Below are 13,809 nucleotides of genomic sequence, written 5' to 3' on the forward strand. Positions count from 1 at the left end.
CTCATTGTCTAACACAGCCTGATAATTGCATGAAAAATGAATAATTTCACATTTCTTTCTTGAACACATTTCTCTCAATTACTTCAAGAGCAAGAGATCTCACGTTTTCTTCCATCTTCATCAGAGCAATTTAAATCCATAACTAATTCTTTCATTTCTTTTGGTATTGGCTTGTCGGCATTTGTTTTACTAAAAATAACTTTAGACGGCCTCACGCCAAAATATTTTTGAGGCAGTTTTTCAGGCTTATAAAAAAAATTCCCTAAAATTTGTATGTTTTTTAAAAAGCCTTTTTTGATGGTGATTTTTCTGGTCATGCATTTTTTACATGCATTTTTTTCAGGCATTTTCTTTGAAAAGGCAACCAAAAGGTGCACCACAGTGAGCAAAAGGACTGAGAAGAACACATTATTTGTAGAGCATTTCATAATTACCTATAGGCTTTAAGCAAACATTTAGCTGCTCTATTTTTTGCCTAAAAATATGGGACAAAGAACACAGAGGAAAACAGTTTTGTTTCCAAAAATCCCTATGTTTGACACAGCCCTTGTGAATTACTTTCTGGTTGCACATATGGATAATAATTGCTATGCTGAATTCAAGAACATAACGCTGGAAATTTATGAAGAGTTTTAACCTATTTTAAAATAAAAAAAATATAGGACTCTTTACTAAATTAGGCAAATCTCTGGCACTCCATGTCCCAGGAAGTCATATCTAAATCAGCAATGAGCCGGTGAATAGTTGAGCTATAATTTTCCAGTTTCTGGCATAAATTATAGTAAATTGCTGGGCTGCAGGTGGCCACACCCCCTCCAACTACACTCCACCCACAGCACATCCACATTTCAGAGAATTGGTGAGTACAGCATAAAACCCCAAGAAGGCATATTTTTTGTGCAAATGATGCTTGCAAATTTTTGTTGCAAGTTTTCTGGTGCACAGGGGGTTGATAAATTCACTGTAGTATAATGTTTCTCTGTGTATTAAATATTCACATTTTGAAAATTTCTCCTCGAAAATAACATAATTTTTTATTCTGTTACTGATATTTTTGTGTTCATGCACACTGCAGTGACCTGCATATTACTGTGGATAAGTTTGCCTGTAAGTGGGAATACAGTTTCAGAAGACCTTTTAACTTTTCTGATCTATCTTTTTCAGTAGGTACAGTATTATTATAAAATAGCAACTCTGATGAACAAAACTCTATTTTTGCTCTTTCCTCTGTTATTCCTCCTGGACTTGTATGAATACATTGGTAAGTGGGTCAATGAAACATGACCCTACCTACTCTGAAAATGTCCTTGCAGACAAGGGGAATAGTAGCACCAAGGTGTCATACATTACAGAGGAAAATAGTTATTTTAGGGGAAATGTATGTATTGAGGGAGTAGAAAGGTCATTTTTTAGGCTACATGCACCAAAAACTACAGATCCACAAAATACAGATACTGGCCATGTGCATGCCACAACTTCTTTGTAGAAATGCCTATTTTTGTCCACAAAACAGAGAAGAATAGGATACATTCTATCAGTTGAAGAGCAGCCACACGTATGTGGACAGCACACGGATCACATCTGTTTGTGCAGTCCCATACAAAATGAACAGGTCTGCGTGCGATCCAGTAAAAATGCGGAATGGAGATGGCTACATGGACATGGATACAGTCCTGTGCATGTATTCTGCTTTTCTCTACGAATTTTCTCATGTCAAAACAACAAATTAAAATAGGCCTGATGGGGGTTGTTTCCACACAATCTTTATCATTGTCTTCAAGTGGTTTCCAGTATTCTTCAAAGTGTTGGAACCCTGATGGTGCTTCTCAGAGATCATAACCACATTTACAGGCTAAGTACACTGTGACGAATACCAGACCTCGTGCCCGCTTGACGTCGCCTACGTCGAGCTCACGAGGCGTGGTATGATCACGGGTTACCAAAGCGTGACGTTACGCCTTCCAGAGGAGCAGGTAAGGTCAGCTTGGTACAGTTTACGCAGACACCTCCTGTCCATGCGGGCACAGAGAGGCAACAAGCTGAGAGAGCCTCCTCAGCCCGGGAAATCTGCCACCAGCTTCTCGTTTGATATAAGCCCGGTCCGCTAACGGGATTATATAGGGTGAGAAACCAACCCGCAGTAGCTTAAAACTAGGCCGAAACACAGATGTGGGGATTTGTGATCGAGATACAAGACAGTGAGATACAAGACAGCACAAGATTACATTATATATTTAATTACCTTAAGGGCACACTAGATATAACACTATACACACAGAATATATACAGTAGTCTGAGGTTACAGATACAGGTGATATAGGTACAATAGGGTAAAGCAGAGCAAAAGTCGGTTAACGGGTAAGATGAAAGTTCCTTTGGGCTATAATGGTGGAATAGTCCTTGGCTGAAGTCATGTGAGGGCAGTGAGGTCAGCTGGTTTCTGGTCTCTCCAAACATATTGGCACAATGTGACCCCCTTCAGAAAAGACACCCCCGCTTGCTGGCACAAGTCTTTTAACCTGTAGCTGGCCCCTCACCTCCCAGCCTCTGGGAGTTGTCCCCCCTCTCCCCTTTAGGGTTCATAGCTTCTGACCAGATTGTCACAGGGGGATGGTTCTGGGACCAGCAGACCCACCTGGGTTCCAGCTACAACTAGAGACCAAACACGGTGCCGCTATGTGGTTTCTGTGGGGAGTTATGTATTTCTCCCCTCCCGGGCATCCTAGCCTTAATCCAGGACTACGTGGATGTTCCTGCAGGATTAGCTTACCTCCAAAGTGGCTGTTGAGGCGTGACTTTATCCACCTTGGACCTCCTTGAAGCCTGGACCCCTGGGGATTTCTCTCTTGCTAGCTGACATCAGATGGCTGGGGGTGGGAACCTATTTTTCATGTACACTGACTGTGTACATGCCAAAAGGTGAATCAAATGACAATCAGGGCTGCCAATAAATGATAATCCATATTCCTCACAGGACAATCCATATTCCTCACATACACACTATGTTAGTGCTGATTAATTTTTAATTGTATGTTGCAGAGTACCCTAAACATGTCTGAATTTGTGACTTCACAGGATAGCATAAAATCCCATTATCTGCAATGTGTAGTACTCAGGGAAGATACAAATCAGATCCTGTCACCTAGGCACTGTAGCCAAGGATTGATTTATATGATGTTCTTGTACATTGATATCTTATTTTTGAAAAATAAAGCAAGATGTTTTGGGATCATATCAATTTCCTCTTCAGGTTAAAGGGGTTCTCTGGGATTTGGTGAAAATCCTCCTGTGTTTGACCTGTGTAGGGAAGATAGTCTGCTCAGCATTTACCACTCCATCATGAGGAAGATTCTGTTATCTCCTCCATGCTCATGTAACCACTTTAATTGATATGTTGAGGTCACCCGAAGAAGCAATTAGTGTTGTCTTTTCAAGTTCGGCGTACAAGGTTCGGGTTATCTAAGAATTCTCTTATGGACTCTGCTACCACGGACCATAACTTACAAACCTTGTAAGCCAAACTTGAAAACACAAATTCACTCAACACTAGAAGAGATTCTTAAATGCATAAAAATGCAGAAGAACAACAGATCGACCCCTGGTGACAGCACCAATAAAGTCCAATTTTACTTTCCCTCTCTGCAGAATTCTAGTTCAAGTATCCTGATACCAGCAAGGATCTCTGGCTGCAGCGACACAAGGGTTTTATTATATGCTCTGAAAGAGCTTGTGCCTATCTGCACAACAGTAATTAACGTACAAACAGTAAAACTCAAAACTGTGCTACACTTCTGTCTATGAAGTGCTCCTGTCTCTGCTTTTCATTATGTGCCTAACTATTCACTACCATGTAGCAACTTTTCCTCCTCAGTAATTTACCACACCAACAAAAACATGGCAGCACCACTATGAGTACATAAACCTCTTACACAGGGGAGAAGGAATGATGAATGATGAAGTCTATGTAACTGTTATCACCTCTGGTCAAATGTTATCACACAGCAGGACAACAAACTGAAAGCTATGCCTTTGACCCCATCGTAATAAAACGGAGGGCTATGTCAGATGGATATATGTGGATAGATAAAAGTATCCAGAGTTTACCCTGTAAGCTGTCCTTTTGGCATTTGCTTGACAAGTAAACATCTGGACATATTTTAGCTGTAAAGAATAATGTAGATTGTGTGGCAATCACCTGTTAGGATATTTTATTAAAAACAATCTGTATGCCCAAAATGTGCTGTAAAGGGGCGTAAGGTATGCAATAACTGTCAGTGCTTATGGATATGACTATAGCAGATCCCAGTTGTGGCATTAAACATGTATTTTGACAAGAGCCACAGTGGGCTCCAATTAACTAATCTGGGCAGCATTGTTTTAGACTGTCTTCAAAGTTAATAGCTGCGTGGTACATTGCATAGCCATTGAAAATGAAGACCAACTAAACCATAATGTGGTCCTAATCACTTAATTGTAGCCTGTTGTGGCTCACCATATGGCTATAGCTTAAAGGGTTTCTCCAGGAATACATCAATTCTAGCAATTGCCATCAGCTTGCCTCCTGTACTGAAAGGATCATACTTACGGTACCTGGTCCCTGCTGCTTCGGTTTTCTGTACTGGCTCTTAGTGATGAGCGGCAGGTCCCATATTCGAATTTGCAATATTGATAAAAAAATATATATAGCAGTAGATATAGCACTATATTAGCTAAATTCCAGTCTATGTGTATTTTACGAATATTCGCTATATTGCTATAACTTCATTTTTTAGAATACTCGTCATATTCTAAAACAAGAATATATAGCAATATATAGCGAATATTCGAAAAATACATATATAGACAGCAATTTATCTAATATATTTTTTTATAGTGTCAATTTTTTCAAAATCTGAAGTTTAGCAGAGAAAAAAAACTAAGGCTATAAAAAAAGATTATAGCACTATACTATCTAAATTGCAGTCTAGACGTGTATTTTACGAATATTCTCTATATTGCTATATATTCTTGTTTTAGAATATGACGAATATTCGAAAAAACAAAGTTATAGCAATATAACGAATATATATTTGTCATTTAGAATATTCGTCTTATTTTTTTCAATGTGTACTGCAGTGGCGGCACGAAGCGCACAGCGTCATAGCAACCAATGACGCCGTGCACTCCTGCTCTGAGCAGGAATCCAGGCCGTGTTACCACGGAACGCTTACGGCCGCAGAACGCGGCCGTGTGCATTCGGCCTTTCACAGATCCGTTGTTCCATTTTTTGTTTTCATTTCTGTTTCCGTTTTTCCATTCCATTTTTCTGTATGGCATACACAGTATACAGTAATTACATTAAAAAAATTGGGCTGGGCATAACATTTTCAATAGATGGTTCCGCAAAAATGGAACAGATACGGAAGACATACACATGCATTTCCATATGTGTTCCGTTTTTTTTTTTTGCGGACCCATTGACTTGAATGGAGCCATGGAACGTGATTTGCGGGCAATAATAGGACATGTTCTATCTTTCAACGGAACGGAAAAACGAAAATATGGAAAAGGAATGCATACGGAGTATATTCCGTTTTCTTTGCAGGGTGAAAGAGCCCGCAGCCTGTGTGAGTGCAGCGGATATAGCGCCTTTGGCAGAGCAAGGGACTGGTCAGTACTAATGAACCATTTTTCCTTCCACAGCTTCCACAGATTTGACCAAAGGATGGATAAAAAAAAAAAAAAAAAAACAGAGAATAGGCTATTAGTTAATCAATTCTATAGGGAAAAGAGTAGAGTAAACCTTACTTTTCTTCACTTACAGGTTTCCCATAAATGATGCAGTAAAAATAGTCACCAAAACGATGTGTAATGTGTGTCACTGTTAGGGCTCATGCACACAAACATATTTTCATTCTGTTTCCATTCCGTTTTTTTTAAGAACCGTATACGAAACGATTATTTCAATGGGTCTGCAAAAAAAAGGAAGGTACTCCGTGTGCATTCCGTTTCAGTATTTACGTTCCACAAAAAAATAGAACATGTCCAATTATTGTGCGCATTACAGACAAGGATAGTACTGTTCTATAAGGCCTCATGCACACGACCATGCCGTTTTATGCGGTCCGCAAACCGCCGATCCACAAAAAACGGAAGCCACCTGTGTGCCTTCCGCAATTTGCGGAAAGGAATCGGAGGCCCATTGTAGACATGCCTATTCTTGTCCACAAAACGGACAAGAAAAGGACATGCTATTTTTTTCAGCGGGGCCACGGAACGGTGCAAAAAATGCGGACAGCACACATCTTTTGCGGCCCCATTGAAATGAATAGGTCCGCACCCGAGCCGCAAAAACTGCGGCTCGGATGCAGACCCGAAAAACGGTTGTGTGCATGAGGCCTTAGGGGCCAGCTGTTCTATTCCGTATTTTTTGCGGATCCATTTTTTGCGGACCACAAAATACATACAGTCGTGTGCAAGAGGCCTTACACTCCTTGCCGTGCAATGTAATCTTTCAAATCAATACTAGGTTTAATTTCTGTCCCTGTAACATCTCTAATAAGTATATTCATTTTACATATAAATATATTAGAGTGAACCTTGACTGAACACTAGGTGGCAATCTAGCATTTCAGAGGAAAGCTTACAGACCAAATGGAATGTCTTTATATCCTATTCTAAACATGGCTCAGTCCACTGGAAACTTTTCTCTGAATTTCTTTGGATAGGGAGGGGCTTTCAAAATAAAAGAAACTGTTAAAGGACTTTTCTATTGCGTGTTACAGAAAACTCGACATCTGGATGTAATAGATGAGAGCACATTTCATTCCTGCACGCACTAGCGCTTCTACATAAGAATTTGTATTTTATATAAGAAAACAATACAAAGCCATATAACTGAAATCCCATCAGCCTCCTAGAAAAATCAGCTCAATGGATCTCAAACAGCTGTTTCTTTGAGGCATGTGAATAAATGGCTTTTTGATGATACGGGAAAGGTATCTAAAAAGACTTCCCTATTAAAAGGGCGGTGCCACTCGCCTACTCTAAATAGCAGATTACTATGTGTAATGTGAATGGCAGGGACTCTTCTCCAAAGAAGTGACAAACCAGGAGACTGGCAGAATGAGAGCGGGTGCAGCACTTTAATTCACGGAGCGCCAGATCACAGTCACACATTTCCATCCCTTACATTCCATTATCTTTGTATATAGAATTTCAATACCATATTTGAGGCGTAAAGCAACGGGGAATGAATGTTTTTTGTAGCTGCATATGGTTCTGGTAAAGAGACGTCTGATTACGCTGCAGTTGGTTCAGGCTCCATGCAGGTTGCTGATTCTGATGCCTTGTCAGGCGTCAGCAAGGTAGAGATTAACACACGTGCTGAATAATACTCTGCTAATAGCTTAATTCAGATAATGTTCAGCAATCCGCTAGGGAAAGCAGCAGAGATTATATTAAAAATCAGACACAGCTGTATTAATGGTATCTGGCTTGTAAGAGAGCAGTGCATTGCTGGTCAGCGATACAGGGATTAATACAGTCCAATGACACACAGCCTTAACCCTTCGCCCCTTAGATAGTTTTGGCCTTAATGACCAAGCTCTATTTTATAAATTTGATGTGCCACTTTATGTGGCAATAACTTTGGAATGCTTTTACTTATCTAAGTGATTCTGAAATAGTATTGTTGTTACACATTATACTTCATGTTAGTGGTATATTTCAGTTGATATGTATTAATTTTGCTTCATATAGCAGGCACCAGAGGCTAATGTCCGTGCCCAGCAGTAGTGCCGATCGTGGACATTTAACCCCTCAGATGACGTGGTCAATCGTTTGCTTGCAAGCATCTGAATGCCTAAAACCCGGAGTTGCGTGGACCAATTCAGTTATGAAGTCACTTTGTGGGGCTTACATAATAGTAACCACCCAGAGCATGAAACAGGCATTTCAACACTGCCACGCTCAGATTGGTTAGTCTGCACAGACTAACCAATCAGCTCAGTCACCAGCAAGAGACAACTCTTGATTGGTCTCTTGCCGGCTCTCTTTGAGAGCAGAGACTCAGGGGCTGTGACACTTTATAGTCTCAAACCCCTGGTTAGGAGTTCAGATGTAGCTGTATGTCTGATTGCAGAAAGTAAGGGGTTGTCCGCTTTTTACTATTGATGACCTATCCTAAAGTACGGCAGCGATGACTGCAGTGGATCTTCTAACCTGATTGCCTGCTGGCTCCTCCTCACTTCTCCTCTTACTAGTTATCCTGTGGGTGCACAGGAAGTCAGGCTGGCTCGGCTGCTCCTCGCTTGTCTTATCAGTACTGGGCTGGCAGGAAGTGAGGCTCAGCTCAGCAATAGCCTGAGAGAGAGTGCAAGCTGTGCAGCCTTGGCTTTTACTAAAAAGTGTTTAGGGACTGACAAGAACCACAGCAGCAGTGGCAGTGCAGCAGGAATATAAAGGTGTGTTGTGTTGGCAAGACTCAGTAACACACTTCACCAAACCTCAGGACTCGGGAGACTGGTGGTGACTGGCTGCAGTGCTGCACACTGCGATAGTAAATCTATTAAGGCAGCTAATCAGCTTAAATCAGCTGTGGCATGACATCTGATTCCTGGGCTGGCTCAGCTCAGCTGACTCACTCACACAGCCGATGTAACAGGGCGCCAAAGGTGCACTCAGTCTCCCATCAGCTGCAGACCTGCTGCTTAGCTTTGGGAACGAGGATCTGTGTTTGGCCTTGTTCCCAGGGCGGCTTTGCTAGCTGGGAGGCTCCCTGCTCCTAGGTCTGCCTTGAGCGCCAAGCTGATCACTCGGTGCTCGACTTGTCTGTCTGTCGGTCACATGACGCTGGCCACGTCACATGACCCTCACTCCCCACTATAAATACAGGCGGCCTGCTGGCTACAGGTTGCCGGTGATTTTCATCTCTAGGGCTGTGAGTACTATTAATTTTGCTTCCTACTTGACCTCTGGTATTGAACTTGTTTGTTTCCTGACCTCGCTTTGCCAGCTCCCTTGGTACCTACACTATCTCTCAGATTTGACCTTGGCGCGTTCTCGGATTTCGTCTCCTGCCTCATCCCTTGTATTGATGTGACCTCCTGGACCGACCTCGGCTAGTTGACCCGCCATTGCCTTTCCCATCACTGGGTACTGTTGTCTTATCTACCTCCCTGTCTATCCATTTGCCTTAGTCTTGTGTACCGCCTTCTGCCTTGGCTGTGTGTTCCTCTCTTTCTCTGTTTGCTCTGCTCTACACTTACGTAGGTCAGGGACCGTCGCCCAGTTGTGCCCCGTCAACTAGGGAGGGTGGTGCAAGTAGGCAGGGACAGGGTTGAGGGTGGCAGTTTAGGGGGTGCACTTCCTCTCTACCTTCCTTACCCGTGACAGCCGGGTTTTTAGGGACTCACAAGAACAACAGCAGCAGTGGCAGTGCAGCAGGAATAAAGAGGTGTGTTGTGTTGGCAAGACTCACAGCAGAGCAGGCTTCTGGATAGGCAGTGTGACAAAAGCTCCCAGTCATAAAGAGTGTCCCAAAGCCTGAGTGTGTCAGGAAACCAACAGGCGGAAAGAAGTTGCCCGGGCTAGAGGGAGTGATGTTATTTACATGGGACTGTATGTTGGAGGGGGCTCTGGATAGAGAGGGATGTTATTTACATGGGACTGTATATTGGGGGGGGCTGGAGAGATGGTGTGATGTTATTTTCATGGGACTATATGGTGGAGGGAGAAATATAACTACAGGGGGCACTGCAAATCCAGGGGACATTATAGGCATTCTTATAACTACTCCCCAGCTCAATAGGAGGGACTTATAGATCTACCTTATTTCTACTAAGAGCACTATGGGGGCCTTATTACTACTGAGGGGTCAGTAGATAGCTTTATTACCACTGGAGGAAAAATAGGGGGCCCTATTTCTACTGGGGGCTCTTTGAGTGTATTATTAATACTGGAGGGCTCTTCTACTAATGGGGGCACTCTTGGGGAGCATTATCATGGTTGGGGGCAGTATTACTAATGTGAACACTTTTGGGGAGCATTATCACTGTTGGGGGAACTGTAGGGGGGCAGTATTACTAATGAGGGCATTCTAGAAAGCAATTACTATTGGTAGGACTATGAGGAGCACTGTTACTGTGAGGGGGGTCTATCTGTATGGCAATTATTTTAGTATTTGGGGGTATTGGGGAGCACAGCGAGCAGCAGGATAACTTAGTGTGGACTCCAGGTTGGGGGATGATGACAGAAAAGTGATGACGCTAAGATGTCTGTGTCTCACACTGTGCAGAGACGAGGTGCGGCTGAAAGAAGTTGTACAGACAAAATGGAGAAGATGATGACAGAGAAGATCTACATCAGAGGAGACGTCACCTGGAGGCACTGGATATGACGGGTATGTGCTACTGGATAGCAAGTATAGCAAAATGTGGGGTGGGGAAGGGGGGACTTAGAGAATTGGGCCAGAATTGGGCCATATTCATTGGGGCTTGTGCCCCGGATCTTTTTCGACCCTAGCAACGCCCCTGATAGGACGGCTCTGTCTGTTCAAGTGAATACTACAGAGCTGTCCCATAGAAGTGAATTAGAACTCCATGCTTGTAATTACACCTGCTCACCACTGCAATTTCTGAGTTGAGAAGGTAATCAGAACAGAAAAGCAAGTGCTCATACAAGCGCTGCATTCTCTTTAAACAGCTGATCAGCTGAGGATAGATCATTAATAGTAAAAAGACAGACAACTAGGGATGAGCGAACTCGAACTGTATAGTTCGGGTTCGTACCGAATTTTGGGGTGTCCGTGACACGGACCCGAACCCGGACATTTTCGTAAAAGTCCGGGTTCGGGTTCGGTGTTCGTCGCTTTCTTGGCGCTTTTGTGACGCTTTCTTGGCGCTTTTTGAAAGGCTGCAAAGCAGCCAATCAACAAGCGTCATACTACTTGCCCCAAGAGGCCATCACAGCCATGCCTACTATTGGCATGGCTGTGATTGGCCAGAGCACCATGTGACCCAGCCTCTATTTAAGCTGGAGTCACATAGCGCCGCCCGTCACTCTGCTCTGATTAGCGTAGGGAGAGGTTGCGGCTGCGACAGTAGGGCGAGATTAGGCAGATTAACTCCTCCAAAGGACTTGATTAACTGATCGATCTGCAGCTGTGGATCATTGAGCTGCTGATCCTCAATTGCTCACTGTTTTTAGGCTGCACAGACCGTTTGTCAGTCTCATTTTTCTGGGGTGATCGGCGGCCATTTTGTGTCTTGTGGTGCGCCAGCACAAGCTGCGACCAAGTGCATTTAACCCTCAATGGTGTGGTTGTTTTTTGGCTAAAGCCTACATCAGGGTGAAGCTGTCACACCAAGTGCATTTAACCAGCAATAGTCTGTTCATTTTTTGGCCATATACAAAATCAGGGGCAAGCTGCGCCTGTCACCAAGTGCATTTAACCCTCAATGGTGTGGTTGTTTTTTGGCTAAAGCCTACATCAGGGTGAAGCTGTGACACCAAGTGCATTTAACCAGCAATAGTCTGTTCATTTTTTGGCCATATACAAAATCAGGGGCAAGCTGCGCCTGTCACCAAGTGCATTTAACCCTCAATGGTGTGGTTGTTTTTTGGCTAAAGCCTACATCAGGGTGAAGCTGTCACACCAAGTGCATTTAACCAGCAATAGTCTGTTCATTTTTTGGCCATATACAAAATCAGGGGCAAGCTGCGCCTGTCACCAAGTGCATTTAACCCTCAATGGTGTGGTTGTTTTTTGGCTAAAGCCTACATCAGGGTGAAGCTGTCACACCAAGTGCATTTAACCAGCAATAGTCTGTTTATTTTTGGCCATATCCCAGTCTAATTCTGTCACTAAATCCATACCGGTCACCCAGCGCCTAAATACTAGGCCTCAAATTTATATCCAGCTAAATCTGTCCCTAGTGCTGTAGCTGGGCGAGTTATTTAGTGTCCGTTCAAGCACATTTCTTGTTCTGGGTTGAAATACAATTCCCAATTTAGCAATTTCATAATTTAGTGGTTCCTGCTATATCAGAGCTATTTGAAATCTATCCCAAAAAGGGTATATAATATTGAAGGTGCACATTGGGTCATTCAGAATAACTTCACACACACCCGCTACTGTGTATTTCCAAGTCTAATTCTGTCACTAAACCCATACCTGTCACCCAGCGCCTAAATACTAGGCCTCAAATTTAAATCCCTCTAAATCTCTCGTTACCGCTGTACTGTTGTTGCTGGGCAAGATATTTAGTGTCCGTCAAAGCACATTTTTTGTTCTGGGTTGAAGTACAATTCCCAATTTAGCAATTTCATAATTTAGTGGTTCCTGCTATATCAGAGCTATTTGGAATCTATCCCTAAAAGGGTATATAATATTGAAGGTGCACATTGGGTCATTCAGAATAACTTCACACACACCCGCTACTGTGTATTTCCAAGTCTAATTCTGTCACTAAACCCATACCTGTCACCCAGCGCCTAAATACTAGGCCTCAAATTTAAATCCCTCTAAATCTCTCGTTACCGCTGTACTGTTGTTGCTGGGCAAGATATTTAGTGTCCGTCAAAGCACATTTTTTGTTCTGGGTTGAAGTACAATTCCCAATTTAGCAATTTCATAATTTAGTGGTTCCTGCTATATCAGAGCTATTTGGAATCTATCCCTAAAAGGGTATATAATATTGAAGGTGCACATTGGGTCATTCAGAATAACTTCACACACACCCGCTACTGTGTATTTCCAAGTCTAATTCTGTCACTAAACCCATACCTGTCACCCAGCGCCTAAATACTAGGCCTCAAATTTAAATCCCTCTAAATCTCTCGTTACCGCTGTACTGTTGTTGCTGGGCAAGATATTTAGTGTCCGTCAAAGCACATTTTTTGTTCTGGGTTGAAGTACAATTCCCAATTTAGCAATTTCATAATTTAGTGGTTTCTGCTATATCAGAGCTATTTGAAATCTATCCCTAAAAGGGTATATAATATTGAAGGTGCACATAGGGTCATTCAGAATAACTTCACACACACGCTTCTGTGCATTTCCAAGTCTAATTCTGTCACTAAATCCATACCGGTGACCCAGCGCCTAAATACTAGGCCTCAAATTTAAATCCCTCTAAATCTCTCGTTACCCACCGCTGTACTGTTGTTGCTGGGCAAGATATTTAGTGTCCGTCAAAGCACATTTTTTGTTCTGGGTTGAAGTACAATTCCCAATTTAGCAATTTCATAATTTAGTGGTTTCTGCTATATCAGAGCTATTTGAAATCTATCCCTAAAAGGGTATATAATATTGAAGGTGCACATAGGGTCATTCAGAATAACTTCACACACACGCTTCTGTGCATTTCCAAGTCTAATTCTGTCACTAAATCCATACCGGTGACCCAGCGCCTAAATACTAGGCCTCAAATTTAAATCCCTCTAAATCTCTCGTTACCCACCGCTGTACTGTTGTTGCTGGGCAAGATATTTAGTGTCCGTCAAAGCACATTTTTTGTTCTGGGTTGAAGTACAATTCCCAATTTAGCAATTTCATAATTTAGTGGTTTCTGCTATATCAGAGCTATTTGAAATCTATCCCTAAAAGGGTATATAATATTGAAGGTGCACATAGGGTCATTCAGAATAACTTCACACACACGCTTCTGTGCATTTCCAAGTCTAATTCTGTCACTAAATCCATACCGGTGACCCAGCGCCTAAATACTAGGCCTCAAATTTAAATCCCTCTAAATCTCTCGTTACCCACCGCTGTACTGTTGTTGCTGGGCAAGATATTTAGTGTCCGTCAAAGCACATTTTTTGTTC

The sequence above is a fragment of the Bufo gargarizans genome, chromosome 8, assembly GCF_014858855.1.
Source record: "Bufo gargarizans isolate SCDJY-AF-19 chromosome 8, ASM1485885v1, whole genome shotgun sequence".
Lineage (NCBI taxonomy): Eukaryota > Metazoa > Chordata > Amphibia > Anura > Bufonidae > Bufo > Bufo gargarizans.